We start from the raw sequence: 12,830 nt of genomic DNA, 5'->3' as shown, positions 1-12,830 counted from the left end.
TCCAGGAATATGAGGGGATCTCCAGGATCTTGTTCCATTTCACCATGCTGAAGACTTATATATTGAATACTTTTAGTGTCATCTTGGCAGCATGGACCTGACCCCAGCGTGGATGGTCAGTGGGGGACCACAGATTAGAAGAAGATTTTGAACAGCTTTGCATGAACTATACACAGAGTGTGGTGGGTAAGGGGATAGACTCCCTCCCTTCAGCTCCTTGTGTGACTTTGAATGAGTTACACTACTTCACATGTTAGTTGTTGCTGTGTAACAAACATTCTCAAAACTTTGTGGCTTAAAACAGCAAACATATTTCATGGTTGTGTGTGTTGGCTCAGTGGATCTTCTGGTCACACACAGTCTCACTCTATTCATCCATCTATCCATCTGTCCATTTTTCTGTCTATCGGTCTGCCCGTGTTTGCCCATGGAACCACCCATCAAGCCATCCTTTTGCCTCTCCTTCCTCCTTCCCTCCCTTCCTTCCCTAACTTACTTCCTTCTTTCCATCCATCTATTCATTCAACCATCCCATTTGTATACCCATCTGCATATCCATCCATTTATCCATCCACCTGTTTGTCCATTCAGCCATCTATTTGTTCATCTATTCATCCATCTGCCCATCTATCCAAGACTCTGGGCCTTTGCTGAGAAGCTGACAAGGCTGAGGAAGCAGGGTCATCGTCTGGGCTTTATAGGCCACAATCTTGCAACCAGAGGAGGAGCTCTGGCTGGGCCCTGGGTTGGAATGGGGATGTGAGTGGTAGAAGGGCTCAGGGTTGGGGTCCAGGAGGTACAAGCTCTGGCCCTGACTCTGCCCCAAGTGTGTGCTGCATGACCATAGATGAGACCGTTGTTACCAGCATAGTGCACAAGTGAGAGGAAGCACATGAAAGCTTTGGTATCTCCAAAGTACACGGAAGAGGGAAGTGATGCTCTTAACAGGGCTGACATGATTAGGTGGTCTAGACTATGTATGATGAGGTTCATGTTTTCTAGCTCTTGGTCTCTAACCTCCTTGGATGCTGCTGACCCATCTCCTAGGGCATGGTTTCTACCCCATGAGGCTGACTGTGCTGCCTGAGATTGTGCCCTCTAGGTGACTCACCCAGTCTTACACCTCAAGCCCCTCTAGAAGGCTGTGTTGTAATTAGAGCCACGAGTTGCCACTGCAGTAGATGCTGCAGTAGATCTAGTGGGTAGATCAATCCATGTGGTAGATGTAGTGAGCACTGTGGTGGATTCACTGTAGTTGACACTAATGCACCATCCAGAATACCTCTCAGAACCCAGGTGCTCGCTCTTCCAGATGTCAGGGGCTGTCATCTGCTGGGGGCTCACAACTAAGTCCCTCTGCCAGCACTCTCCTAGGCTTAAGGGAGCTGCTTTGCCCACAGTTATGCTCCCTTCCTTAGGGCAGCCATATCTGATGACTGGTTTTTGTAGGAGTATGAATCTCTGACCCCTGTGCCTGTTAAGGGTTTGAGTGTGTCTCCCCAAATCTCCAAAAACTGTATGTTCAAATCCTAACCTCCAGGACCTCAGAATGTGGCTTTTCCTGGAAATAGCGTGACTGTAGATGGAATTAGTGAGGATGAAATGATGCTGGAGTCGGGTGGGCCCCTGATCTGAAATGACTGGTGTCCTTATAAAAAGGGAAAGTTGGACACAGGCACACAGGGAGAATGCCATGTGAAGACACAGGCAGAAACTGGACAACACACCTAAAAGCCAAGGAATGCTAAAGATCTCCAGGGAACACCAGAACCTAGAAGAGAAGCAAGGAACAGATTCTCTCTCACAACTTCAAGAGGACCCAATCCTGCTGACACCTTCATCTTGGGCTTCCAGCCCCCAGAACTGTGGGAGAATTCATTTCTGTTGTTTAAGCTCATTCCCGGGCTGTGGACCTTCAGTACAGCAGCCCTAATACACTAGTGCAGTGTGGAATGACTCTGAAGAACAACTCCGAAGTTGGAGTGCTCCCTGTGGGATCAGGTAAGGTTCTGGCTGCCGCTGCACTGCAGTGTGAATTTCCCTCTGCTCAGACCCACCTCGGTCCCTTACAGATGCTGATCCCAAGTTACCTCTGGTAAGACTCCCCCAGGCAAATCAACTAAACCCTTCTCTCTATTTGTTGCTGTAAACAAACATTCCATTAGTTAGTGGCTTCAAACAACAAACAGCTGTAATTTCTCACCATTCCGTAAGCCAGGCCAGCACTTAACTTAAATCCAGGCTTCTGTGTCTAACCTCTTGGGGCAAGCAATGGCTTGGCTGGACTGAATGATTCCGGATGGTTTCACTCATCTGTCTGATGATGGCAGGATAAAAGAGCTCTGAGTTTTTTTTTTCCTTATGGGACTCCATCTACCACCCCAGAGATGTTAGGACCTCAGGGAGGCCCTCACTGGAAGCTTTAGCAAATGCATCAGAAAGGACAGTGAACTCTCAAAGGTCACACAGCAAGTTGCTTTGTTTCACTGTGCTCTGGTTGATGGACCTACAGGTTCACCCGGCATTCCAGCATCAAGGAGAAACAAAGAGCTGAGGTTTCTTTTCTAAAGATTTTATTTATTTGAGAGAGAGAGAGAGAGAGTTGGAGAGAGAGTGAGGGGGAGGGAGAGGGAAGGAGAATCTGAGGTAGACTCCAGGCTAAGTGTGCAGCTGGATGCGAGGTTTCATCTCACGATTGTGAGACTATGATCTGAGCTGAAACCAAGAGCCGGACACAACCAAATGAGCCACCCAGGTGACCCCCCCTTGTGAGATTTCTGAACAGTCTCTCCATGGTTGCCATGAGAAATACAGAATGCTGAACCATAACCCATACAGGAAGGAAAAGGTAAAGTTCCCATGGTGAAGGGTATTATAGAGGTACTGACTGGTTCACAACAAGACTTCCAAAGTTAGAGATTTGTGAATTGGCTGATTGTTCACCAGGCAGTCTGAGACAGCTTATTAAACCTCCCTAAGCCTCAGTTTCCTCAACTGTAGAAAAAGATTATCACAGAACCTCTACTAGAGGGTCATTCTGAGATGAAATTGGGTAAGACTGGAAAGGCATTAAGCACCAAGCCTGGCACATGGTATAAGCTCAGCACAGCTAAGTAGTCTTATTAGTATTTTATTATTATAAATACACACTTTCAAGCCTCAGAGAATGAGTTCCTTGGTGTGTGGAGTCATTTCATGAACTTCATGTGGTCCGGATGACCCTCTGTTTCACAGATGTGGTACCTGGGCTTCAGGGAGTTGAAGGAACATCGCTGATCTTCCTTTCTGTCCCATCATGTTGGGGAAAATAGCTGTGGTAGATACAATTTAGGGTGACCCCCCCCCCATCAATAAGTCCCATTTCCTGGTATCCACCACTTTGTATAATTCCCTCTCCCTGAGTATGGCGATGGAATGTGACTTGTTTCTTTTTCTTTATATTTTTTAAAAAGATTTTATTTATTTATTTGTCCGAGAGAGAGAGAGAGAGAGAGAGAGAGCAAGCACAAGTAGGGGGAGTGGCAGGCAGAGGAAGAAGCCAGCTCCCCAGGAGCAAGGAGCCTGATGCAGGACTCGATCCCAGGATCCTGGGATCATGACCCAAGCTGAAGTCAGACGCTTCACTGACTGAGCCACCCAGGCATCCCTGTGGCTTGTTTCTAACTCCTCGAACATGGAGAAGGTGATGGAATGTCACTCCCATCATTGTGGAGTACTATACAAGAGTTCACACTAGCAGGTTGGAGAGAGATTTTACTGGTGATGTTGAAGAGCAAACAATCCTATGGTGAGCTGCCTACGAAAGGGCCACATGAAGGGAACTGTGGCTGCCCCGAGGACAGAGCGTTGGCCTCCAGCCAACAGCCAGTATAAAGCTGGTGTCATGAGTCCTTCAACCACAAGGAAATTAACTTTGCCAACAACGTGAATGAGCGCGGAAGCACAGTCTTCTCCATTCGAGCCTCCACATGAGAATGTGGCTTGGAAGACACCTTGATTGCAGTCTTGAGAGACTCTGAGACCTAAATAATGTGCAGACTCCTGGCCCATAGAAATTGTGAGATAATAAACGAAGTGTGGTTTTAAGTTGTTAAATTTGTTACACAGTAAAAGAAAACTAATAAAGTATCACAGCAACCTGATTTATGGTATTGTGTAGATGAAGAGTCATTTCATGTGGGGCACATAGACTGTCTCTGTGAAGTGTTAGATAATATCAACCATTGACGTTGAGGTCATCATGATTCTCCTGGTAGGCATCCTCCTTTGCCTGTCTTTTTTTAAAAAATATAGATCCTAGCTTTTCTTTTCTTTTTAAAATTGAGATATTATTGACATGTAACATTATATTAGTTTCAGGTGTACAACATAATGATTTGATTTTTGTATATGTTGCAAAATGATCACCACAAGGAAAGTAGTTGACATCCATCACTATACATAGTGACATTTTTTTGTCATGAGAATTTTTAAAAATTTACTTTCTTAGCAACTTTCAAATACACAATACAGTTTTATTAACTATAGTCACCATGCCGTACATGACCTCCCCACGACTTAACTTATTTTCTAACTGGAAGGTTGTACCTTTTGACCCCCTTCACCTCCTGCCTCTGACAACCATCAGCTTGTTCTATGAACTGAGTTTTGTTTTTGTTTTTAGATTCCACATATAAGTGAGATCATAGGGTGTTTGTCTTTTCCTGTCTGACTTACTTTGCTTAGCATAATGCCTTCAAGGTCCATCTATGCTGCGGCCAATGGAAATATTTCACTCTTTTCTATGGATGAATATTATTCTGTTTATATCTATGCCACATTTTCATTATCCATTCACCCATCAATGGACCTGGGTTGTTTCGATATCTTGGCTACTCTAAATAAGGTTGCAGTGAACACAGGGGTGCAAGTGCCATTCGTGTTCCTTCTACTGTCCCCTTGCCCCCCCCAGAGAGTGACCCACAGGTGCAGGATGCCACATGCACAAACCCCAGATGCCCTTGCCCTGGGCTGTCCCAGCACATATCCCTTAAAGATTCAGAAAAAAAAGCCCTGGATAAACTTGGAAGACTCCAATGCCATTAACATATATAGTGTTTTCTATATCTCAGGCAGTCCCCAAGTGCTTTATATATATGAACTAACTGAACTAACTGAATCCTCAGTACAAGTTTACAAAGTAGGCACTCTCATTGCTCCCATTTTATAAATGAAAAAACAGGCACAGAATAACTGTTACTTGCCTGAGGTAGCCAGGCGATTAAGTGGTAGGGTCTGGACTTGAACTCAAATAGTCTTTCTCCAAAGTCCATACTCTTCGTCACTATGCAATAAAACACTGCCTCCATACCAGGCATGGTTATGGCACAGGATCTACAGTGATGAATCAAAGTCCTTGGTTTCATAGTGTACACAACATAGTGGGGGGTGGAGTGGGGAATAAATATTAGTGAAATAAAGAAGCATATATAGAGTCAGTCAGATGCTGATAAGTGCTGTTGAAATGAAACACTCCCAATAAAGATAATAAATGTGGGAACTGGAGACTTGCTCACATATTTGGAGTAGGAATGAAGTTTTTCAGTTCAGGCAACATTTTGGCAGAAACCTAAGTGAACTGAGAGAGTGAACTCTATAGCTTTGTTGGGAATATCAGTCCAGGCAGTATGGAGACCCTCATATTGAGCTGTGCTGGGATGGTGAGGCTAGAGCAAGACCAGAGCGACGCTAACTTAGGAAGTAAACAGGAGTGGTGGAAGGTGAGGTCTGTTCTGCAGTGGATCTGAATTGTCTGGGGCTTTGAAAAAAATGGTAAAGACCTTTTATTATGTTCTCAGGACACTGGTATATCACTATACCATAACAGTTGCAGGAAGGGTATAGGGAAACAAAAAAGTGACAGTGCATATACAGTGACTGGAAGGGGAACAAGGAAGAAGAGGACAGAGGAGGGAGTGATTATTGAAGTTCAGGAGCATGGTGTGATGAGGGGAGAGGGCTGCACTATAGGGGCTGAGAAGTGGCCAAGGGTAGCATCTAGAACCCAGTTCTCCTGCAAGGATATGCTGTGCCATGGACTCATTCTCCTCCATCCCCCTGATCTACCTGGGCTCTCCTCTGACAAACGCAAACTGAAGTCTGAGGTATATGAGCCCACTGATACAGTTCATTAACCTCTTGAAGCAAGGAGCAGGGAAGAGGAGGGTAGAGTGGAGAGTGCCAATTGCTTTCATTTCATATTCCTTATATATAGGGAATTCTGTGAAGTGTGATTTCTTATGTATGTCTTAAAATTGGTATGTCTGTAAAATTTCTGTAAAGTGTGATTTCTTATGTATGTCTTAAAGGATGAGTGTCGTTGGAAGAGTTTTCCATTTTGGTGACATTCATAGGGTTTTCCCTTCATGTGAATTTCATGTGATTCACAAGATACCACAAAAGTCTTTCCTTTAGCCAATGCATTCCTCCTGTTTCTCCCAAGTTTGTAATTTTTTTTTAAGATTTGTATTTTATTTGAGAGAGACACAGTGGTAGAGGGAACACAAGCTGGGGGAGTGGGAGAGGGAGAAGCAGGCTTCCTGCTGAGCAGGGAGCCTGATTCGGACCTCGATCTCAGGACTCTGGAATCATGACCTGAGCTGAAAGCATTTGCTTAATGACTGAGCCACCCCACCCCAATGCCTGGTAATTTTTTCTTTTTTCTGTGAGAGTTTGAGGTAAAAGTCATATCACATAAGCTGTCCTTAACAGGGTTTCTCTCCACAGTGAGTTAACTTTTGGGCTACTGAATGCTATTACATATTGATGACAGCTTTTCTTCACTGAGTCATGACCAGTCTCCAAAATCATTCCCAGTGGTTTCTCTCCTTGTATCCATACCTTGTGTAGTTCCCCCCCACACTGAGTCAGAATCAGTCTGGGTGACCAACACAGTATAGATGAAGAGAGAATATATCCTTCTGTGACTAAACCATAAAAGACATGGCTCCTGCATTGGTTCTTTTGGGTCACATTATTTGGGGGGAGAACTTGCTGCCATATTATAAAGACACTCATTATTTCAGAAAGGCCTACATGGCAAGGAACCACAGGTCCCATGCCAACAACTGGCACTAGTTTGTCAGAAATGTGAATAATCAATCTTCAAAGTGGACCCTTCAGTCCTAAAGACTTCAGGTGCCTGCAGTTCTAGTTGACATATTGGTTGCAACCTTGTGAGGGAACCAGAACCAGAATTATATAGCTAATCCATTTCTGAACTCCTGACCTACATAAATTGTGAGATAATAAATGTTTGTTGCTTTAAAGCACTACGTCTTGGGGCTAACTTGTTAGGCAAAGATAATTTCTACATCCAGCATGAGTTCCCAAGATGTTGGAGGATGAGAAATCAATGAATGCTTTCCCAGTCACCCTTTTCCTATCTACCTATTACGAATTCCCTTGTGCACAGAAAGGTAAGAGTTACTGCTGAAAGATTTCCCACAGTGATTACATTCATAGGGTTTTTCTCCAGTGTGAGTTCTCATGTGTTTCTTAACAGATGAGAGATTATTAAATGCTTTCCCACAGTCACTACCTTCATTGGGTTTCTCTCCATTATCTTGTGCACAGTAAGAGAGAAACTATTGCTGAAGGATTTTGCACACTGATCACACTCATAGGTTTTTTTTTCCTTTTAATTTTCATCATAACAGTATTGATTGTTTTTTGCACCACACCCAGTGCTCCATGCAATCCGTGCCCTCTCCAATACCCACCACCTGGTTCCCCCAACCTCCCACCCCCTCCCTTCAAAACCCTCAGATTGTTTTTCAGAGTCCATAATCTCTCATGGTTCACCTCCCCTTCCAATTTCCCTCAACTCCTTTATCCTCTCCATCTCCCCTTGTCCTCCATGCTATTTGTTATGCTCCACAAATAAGTGAAACCATATGATAATTGACTCTCTCTGCTTGGCTTATTTCACTCAGCATAACCTCTTCCAGTCCCGTCCATGTTGCTACAAAAGTTGGGTATTCATCCTTTCTGATGGAGGCATAATACTCCATAGTGTACATGGACCACATCTTCCTTATCCATTCGTCCATTGAAGGGCATCTTGGTTCTTTCCACAGTTTGGCGACCGTGGCCATTGCTGCTAACATTGGGGTACAGATGGCCCTTCTTTTCATGACATCTGTACCTTTGGGGTAAATACCCAGGAGTGCAATTGCAGGGTCATAGGGAAGTTCAATTTTTAATTTCTTGAGGAATCTCCACACTGTTCTCCAAAGAGGCTGCACCAACTTGCATTCCCACCAACAGTGGAAGAGGGTTCCCCTTTCTCACATCCCCTCCAACACATGTTGTTTCCTGTCTTGTTAATTTTGGCCATTCTAACTGTGGTTTTAATTTGAATCTCCCTGAGGGCAAGTGATGATGAACATTTTTTCATGTGTCTGATAGCCATTTGTAAGTCTTCATTGGAGAAGTGTCTGTTCATATCTTCTGCCCATTTTTTTATATGATAGTTTTGTGTGTGTTGAGTTTGAGGAGTTCTTTATAGGGTTTTTCTCCAGTATGAGTTCTCACATGCTGGGTCAGATGTGAGCTCTTCCTAAAGGCTTTCCCACAGTCATGGCACTCATACAGTTTCTCTCCTGTATGAATTCTGTTGTGTATGGTAAGGGGGCTGTTGTGCTGAAGGCCTTGCCACACTGATTACATTCATAATGATTCTCCCCAGTATGAACTCTCTTGTGCCTTTTGAGGATACATCTAGTACAGAAGACATGAAAACACTGATTACATTTGTAAGGTTTTTCTCCAGGGTGAATTCTCACGTGCAGTCTAAGGGAAGAGGGATTACTGAAGGCTTTCCCACAGTCAGTGAATTTGTAGGGTTTCTCCCCATTATGCATTCTCTTATGAAAAATCAGGTAAAAACTACTGTTGAAGGATTTGCCACACTGATTATGGTCATAAGGTTTTTCCCTGATATGAATTCTCTTGTGCTGAGTGAAGTTAGACTTTGTGCTGAAGATTTTAAAGCACTGAGTACATTCATTGAGTTTCACTCCAAGATGATTTCTTTCCTGTTGATTGAGAGATGAATGATAACTATAATTTATAGTATTTTAAATACATCTTTTTAAAGATTTTATTTATTTATTTGACAGAGAGATCACAGGCAGAGAGGCAGGCAGAGAGAGGAAGGGAAGCAGGCTCCTCGATGAGTGGAGAGCCCGATGTGGGGCTCGATCTCAGGACCCTGGGATCGAGACCTGAGCAGAGGCTTAACCCACTGAGATGCCCAGGTGCCCTATAGTATTTTTAATATTCAATGCTATCATAGGAATTCTCTCTCCCAGGAATTCTGTTATGTATATCATTATAATTTGGCATTTTTGCTACTTTAAGTGTTTGTATAGGCTTTATGCTAGTTTGAGTGGTTAGAAGTTAAAAAAATGGTTATTGTGTCACAATTCCTTATTATAGTCAGAGAACATTTTTTCTGATAGGTTTAACACAAGCTTGTGTTTGAAACCTTCAAAATCTGAGTCACATTTATGGAAACAATTATGGAGATGCTCAGGGAAGAAATAATTTTTCTCCAAATTCACAATAGTTTCATGGTATCTCTTCAGAGGCCACTTTCTCTTGGGAGAATTACTCTGTGGTTTTTCTAATTTATGGCATTTTCTTACTGTGGAAAATTAGGGATCTTACCATTTTTATGCTTTCATATTGTTCTTTTCTAAAAGCATACTGCTTGGAAGTTAACCCTTTGGCTTTAAGTAGAGTCTCCAAATCTGAAACAAACTGTAAAGGAGTTTAAATTTGTGGGGAAAATGAAAGACAAAAAGTACGTATTAGTGAAGGCAGACCTTAAAGGATTAGCATTTTTCAGGAGGTTTGCAGTGAAAGGGACACAGGTTTCACAATTTTGGTATTTTTAAAGAAGATTTTATTTATTTATTTCAGAGACAAAGATGGCAACAGAGATAGTGAGAGGGAGCACAGAGCCTGACCTGAAGGCAGACACTAAGCCGACTGGGTCACCCAGGTGCCCCAATTTTAGGTATTTTTTTAAAAAAGACTCTAGGAAGATTGAGATTGAGGCTGACAGAAGAAGTAATTGTCAGGAATGTAAAGTGGGAAGTAGCTGGACATGGAGCTCATGTGAAACTTACATTTAAGAAGGAAAATAGACATATCTTTTCTCTTCCTCTAAGGCTGAAGTAAAATTTGAAGTGATGCACAGAGAATTTAAGAGGAAGCAAAGAAGGTACACAAAGAGGTTTATCTTAAATGCTTTTGATCTTGTCAAGAAAAAGGAAATTTTACAAATCTCCCTGACTGACATTTCCTAATGTAACACTCCAAACTCCCAAGCCACATGCCAGAGATGTTCCTCACAAGGACTCACAATCTACCTGGGGCTCACCTGGACAGTTGCCTGGGAGAATTGTGATTTCCTCTATAATCACTTTATCTTCTTGCTCCAATTCAGACACCAGGCCAGGTTTATCATCTTTATTTCCTATACATAAAGAGAAGACATAGTATGTAGGGGGACCCTACAGGGGAAAATGAGCCTCATCATGAATCTGAAGCCCCTACTTCTGAAGATAAACAGGTGTGGTTTTACGAACAATGGAGTAATTATCCATAAATTCTAATAAACATAGCAGCCCTCTTTCATAGTGAAAAAAAAAGTAAGTTACCTCACTCGATATGATACCCAGGGTATCATACCCAGGGGTATCATACTCAGTTGGTATGATACCTGGGGTGTTTGGGGGAATACCTAGTACCAGAAGCTAATGCCCAAGCTCAAATACAGATTTAAAAGCTCCAAAACTGTTATGCACAGAGAATATAAAGTCAGGGCCAGCACTAGATCTTCAGTTCATAGGGAAGGCATTAGACTGTAAGCTTCATGATGGTAGGGACCACATCTTTCTTATTCACCACTGTATTCCCAATTCCTAACACAGGCCTAGGAACATAAAGGTGCCCAAGAAAGAAGTGATGTCAGCAAAAATGGTGAAGTAGGGAACTCTGAAAGTTTAACTTCCACCAAAAAAAAAAAGCAAATAAGCAGGTAAAAACTGTTAGAATTAACTTCACTAAAACTCTGGAAAGTTATGAAGGGCTTACAGCAGCAAGGAAAATGCTTAATCAAGAAAACCAGCTGAATCTGTAAGAGAGCTTTTTAGCTGACCCGCACCCCATCGTGTGTCCCACCTCACCAAGTACACTGAAGACAGTTTGTGCTCTTAGTACTGGTGGAAGTAGGACAAATCTTATTTTCAAAGAAGTGTGGTTCTGTGTTTTTACCTTCCTGGTGGCTCCCAAAAGGACTGGCTCAAAGCGCTTGCCTTTATTTTAACTCCAAACTCTCCTGGAGCTGAAGGGGCTAGGTGGGTGGAGGGCTGGAACATGTACTGAATACATTTAAATATATTAGCTACTGCTGCCTGGGGCAAGGGAAAATCACTGAAGCAGACATTAAGACTAGCCCAAAAGTCTCAGAGGAAAAGTAGGGAGCAAGATACTTTGGGGGAGAGGGGCTTTGAAAAGCTCCCACGTAGTCCTAAATATAGAACATGTACATACCCAGGGTTGGGTGTATGCTCAGAAAACATCTGAAAAGGCACTAAGTCTTCACCCTTGACAGCTTATCAGGTTCTATGCAAACAGGAAATGAAGACTAAGGCAGAGTTACAAACTGTTTGAGTTGTTAAGGCATACTCCTACATATACAGAGACCATCTGCAAAGACTGGGAGTTCCAGGCATTTAAGGAAATCTCTGATAAATCACTAGCTGACTGTTAACCCAACAAAACAGAGCCACACATGATAAATACAGACGTTACAAAATCAGTTAAAAAAATGTCACCAGGGGTGCCTGGGTGGCTCAGTAGGTTAAAGCCTCTGCCTTCAGCTCAGGTCATGATCCCAGGGTCCTGGGATCAAGCCCCACATTGGGCTCTCTGCTCAGCAGGGGGCCTGCTTCCTCCTCCTCTCTCTCTCTCTGTGTCTGCCTCTCTGCCTACTTGTGATCTCTGTCAAATTAAAAAAAAAAAATCTTTAAAAAAAATGTCACCAAACAACACCCAACTAGAACAAGCAACAACAATAAAACTTGGGGATGGGGGAATCTCTGACTTACAGACTGCCAGAACATTCCAAACATTTGGGAGTTTTCAACAAATTATGAGGCATGCAAAGAAACAAAGAAGCATGATCATTACAGGAAAAGGAAACTAAAAGACACTGTCCCTAGGACACCTGTGTGACTCAGTGGGTTAAAGCCTCTGCCTTTGGCTCAGGGTCCTGGGATTGAGCCCCACATTGGGCTCTCTGCTCTGTGGGGAGGCCTGCTTCCCCCCCTCTCTCCCTACCTCTCTGCCTACTTGTGATCCCTCTCTCTGTCAAATAAATAAATAAAATCTTAAAAAAAAAAAAAGACCCTATCCCTGAGGAAGAGACTTACTAGACCAAGATTTCAACTATTTTAAGCATGCTCAAAGAGATAAAGGAAACCATGAAAATGGATTCTCGACAAATAGTAAAAGACATTATAAAATAGAACCAAACAGAAATTTCAGAGTACAAAGTACAATAAATTAAAATGAAACATTCACTAGAGAAGTTTATCAGCAAACTTGATCTGGTGAAAGAAAGAATCACTGAACTTGAAGATAGGTCAACTGAGATTGTCCAATTTGAAGAATATAGAGAAAAAAGAAAAGAAAAAAATAACAGAGCATAAGAAACCTATGGGACACCTTCAAACAATGAACATGTGCATAATGGAGTTCTTGAAAGAGAGGAGACA

The sequence above is a fragment of the Mustela nivalis genome (genome assembly GCF_964662115.1).
Source record: "Mustela nivalis genome assembly, chromosome: 1".
NCBI lineage: Eukaryota > Metazoa > Chordata > Mammalia > Carnivora > Mustelidae > Mustela > Mustela nivalis.
This window is presented reverse-complemented; position numbering follows the sequence as displayed.